The sequence below is a fragment of the Nanorana parkeri genome, unplaced genomic scaffold (genome assembly GCF_000935625.1).
Source record: "Nanorana parkeri isolate BGI_ZX_2015 unplaced genomic scaffold, ASM93562v1 scaffold1894, whole genome shotgun sequence".
NCBI lineage: Eukaryota > Metazoa > Chordata > Amphibia > Anura > Dicroglossidae > Nanorana > Nanorana parkeri.
In genome coordinates, this window is record NW_017308162.1 from 327913 (window position 1) to 331740 (window position 3828).

A 3828-nucleotide genomic window follows, 5' to 3' on the forward strand; every position below is an offset into this window, starting at 1 on the left:
ATTATAAATATTTTTTACATTTTTAAATATTTGTTTATCTTATTTTTTTACTTTTATACATTTTTTTTAGTTATTTTTTTTGTACTTTTTTAACGCTTTTTTATTTAAATTTTTGTTTCTTATTATTTTTTTAACTAATTTTTTTGTATTCGTTTTTATTTTATTCTATTCAGGCTGCATACAAGTGATCTCTGTGACAGCGCCGAGATCACTTGTACAAAACGAGCCGCGGCCTCCCCCTCTGTACATTTAGCTCTGCTTGCCCGAAACGGGGCTAAATGTAGAGAAAAAACGACCCGCCCAGCGCCCGGAACTGCATGTCCCCGGCGTCGGGAGATTGGAATTCCACACCCCTGCTGCCCCTCTACCCCCTGCTGCCCCGAGGCCTGGGCCTTGGTTGGCCTGGTGGGAAATCCGGCACCTGAGCACCAATATAGCTTGGCACAAGTTGAGGCTCCTCTAACCAGATTGGGCACTAGGATTAGACACGTTTGGTATACTGGGTTCCAGATATGGCTCAGTAATATAGACCTGGAGCCTGATAAAGCTCTATATACCTGGACACCAATATAGCTTGACACAAGACAGACCTGGAGCCTGATAAGGCTCTATATACCTGGACACCAATATAGCTTGACACAAGACAGACCTGGAGCCTGATAAGGCTCTATATACCTGGACACCAATATAGCTTGACACAAGACAGACCTGGAGCCTGATAAGGCTCTATATACCTGGACACCAATATAGCTTGACACAAGACAGACCTGGAGCCTGATAAGGCTCTATATACCTGGACACCAATATAGCTTGACACAAGACAGACCTGGAGCCTGATAAGGCTCTATATACCTGGACACCAATATAGCTTGACACAAGACAGACCTGGAACCTAATACAGCTCTACCAACCTAAGCACCAGTATAGCTTGGCACAAGGTGAGGCTCCTCTAACTATAGATTGGGCATTAGGATTAGGTAGGTGTGTTATTCTGGGTTCCAGATATGGCTCAGCAATACGGACCTGGAGCCTGATAAGGCTCTATATACCTGAGCACCAGTATAGATTGGCATAAGGTGAGGCTCCTCTAACCAGACCGGGCACCAGGTTTGGACAAGTTGGGCATAGTGGGCATGATTTGGGCTTTGTATGCGGCACCGGACGTGTGCAGAATATTACGGAGGTCACCGGGAGCGGAGATAATCGGCTGTATAATGAGCTGGGCGACCTCCTATAACAGAACGTCGGAGGCTTATCGGAGGAAATCATTTACAAACGTCTCCGGTTTGCTGTTTTTATCTTTTGCTCAGCGACCTGAGAAGTTCCGGGAGATGTTCGAGCCGTACGGGGACGCCAGGGTGCGGCTTTGTGTGTTCGGCCAAACTCCACCGGATTTTCCTTTCCCTCCAGAATCTCCGGTCACAGATGAGGCCAGCGTGACGGCTCCGGAGGTCAGTGACAAGAGTCTCATCTTCTGTCCTCCGATACACATCGGGGAGAATCTGACGAGTGTTCCCTGTTCAGGGTTCTTATATACCCCTCCCCCGGAGGAAGCCATTGGTGGAGCCATATTCCTCTACAGGCGGCATCACCGTGCTCATCGACGGCGCCCGTTTCCTGCCAGACGCTGCCACCGCCACCCGCGTCACCGGGAGGATATTCGACAGAAACTATGACCAGTATGTTGCCTCCCCTTCAGTCTTCTATCTGACCTCCGTCCTCCCCTTCAGTCTTCTATCTGACCTCCGTCCTTCTCTTCAGTCTTCTATCTGACCTCCGTCCTTCTCTTCAGTCTTCTATCTGACCTCCGTCCTTCCCTTCAGTCTTCTATCTGACCTCCGTCCTCCCCTTCAGTCTTCTATCTGACCTCCGTCCTCCCCTTCAGTCTCCTATCTGATCTCCGTCCTTCCCTTCAGTCTTCTATCTGACCTCCGTCCTTCCCTTCAGTCTTCTATCTGACCTCCGTCCTTCCCTTCAGTCTTCTATCTGACCTCCGTCCTAGCTGCAGCTCGCGATAATAATGTCGAGATCCACCCGGCTGCGTGAGTGACAGTCACGGCTCTCTGCAGGGACAGGATCGAGAAGTGAGCGAGCGCCGGTATGTGTTCTCTCACTTCCCGATCTACTGAGCCGACCTGTGACAGTCTCATTGTCACAGGTCGGCTAGAACTATGAGGTGAGTGAGAATCCCTCCCCCCCTCATAGTTCTCCTTTAATGTCTGCAGTGAAGCTTTATTTACAATAACACAACAAGAATTCGGAATCTGCCCTTGTACTGCTCTGACTTCAGCAGGATGAGCTCTGATTGGCTGACATGCCCGGTTGTTGTCTTTCAGGATTGGCCCAGACATCAGCACCGGGATCGACCTGAACAGCGACATCTTCCACCCACTCTACAATTATTCTGTGCCGATCAACTCGCCCAACATGCCGCCGACCTCCACCCTGCTGCTGAAGGTGCGTGCAGAACGTTCACCGAGCCGAGAGAGACAAATGTCTATTGTGATATCAAAGGGCAGCCAAGTACATTGTATTCCCGGAAGTATCGGGACGCCTTTACACGCACATGAACTTTCATGGCCCCCCAGTCTTAGTCCGTAGGGTTCAGTATTGGATTGGCTCCGCCCTTTGCCGCTATAACAGCTCCGCCTCTTCTGGGAAGGCGTCCACAAGGTTTAGGAGTGTGTCTATGGGAATGTTGGACCATTTGTGAATCTGGAAACTGCTGCAAGTCGATCCTTGGTAAAGATGTCAAACCTCAATTTCTGTTTTGGGAATGTCCAGCCCAGGCCACCATCCGAGGCTGACACAATCCTCGCCAGGGCAGCAGTATTAGTAGCTGGGCAATCCGGTGTGACCCGGATCGGATATCACTTGCACCTGTGTCCAGAGATAACTTACCCAGAGGAAGGGAATTTTGCAGCTTCAACACCAGTTCCTGTCCATTCTATCCTCCTCGGACTTATGTCACATTCTGCCCGTCACTAATCCGACGTCTCATTCGCTCTGCAGGTTTACACCTTGGACAGGTTCAGGCAGGAGCTGGCTCTGATTGGCTGGGCAGCTCTGAATATCTTTGTAGAATCGGGAACGCAGAGAGCGCCGTCGTCAGATTCCAGCAGAGTCCAGGTGAGGCGACATAATGCAGGTTGTAGGCGGAGTGTGGGACTCAGCTTCACCATACGGTATCGTTATCCCAAATGTACAGACGGCGCGGCCTCCTTACAGATTCACCATGTACATTCACTATATACATTCACCATGTACATTCATTATATACATTCACTATATATATTCACTATATACATTCACTATATACATTCACCATGTACATTCACTATATACATTCACCATATACATTCACCATATACATTCACCATATACATTCACTATTTATATTCACCATATATATTCACCATGTACATTCACTATATACATTCATTATATACATTCACTATATATATTCACTATATACATTCGCCATGTACACTCCCCATATACATTCACTATATTTATCCACCTCATACATTCACGATATACATTCACTACATACATTCACCATGTACATTCCCTGTGTACATTCACCATATACATTCACTATATTTATCCACCTCATACATTCACGATATACATTCACTACATACATTCACCATGTACATTCCCTGTGTACATTCACCATATACATTCACTATATTTATCCACCTCATACATTCACGATATACATTCACTACATACATTCACCATGTACATTCCCTGTGTACATTCACCATATACATTCACTATATTTATCCACCTCATACATTCACGATATACATTCACTACATACAT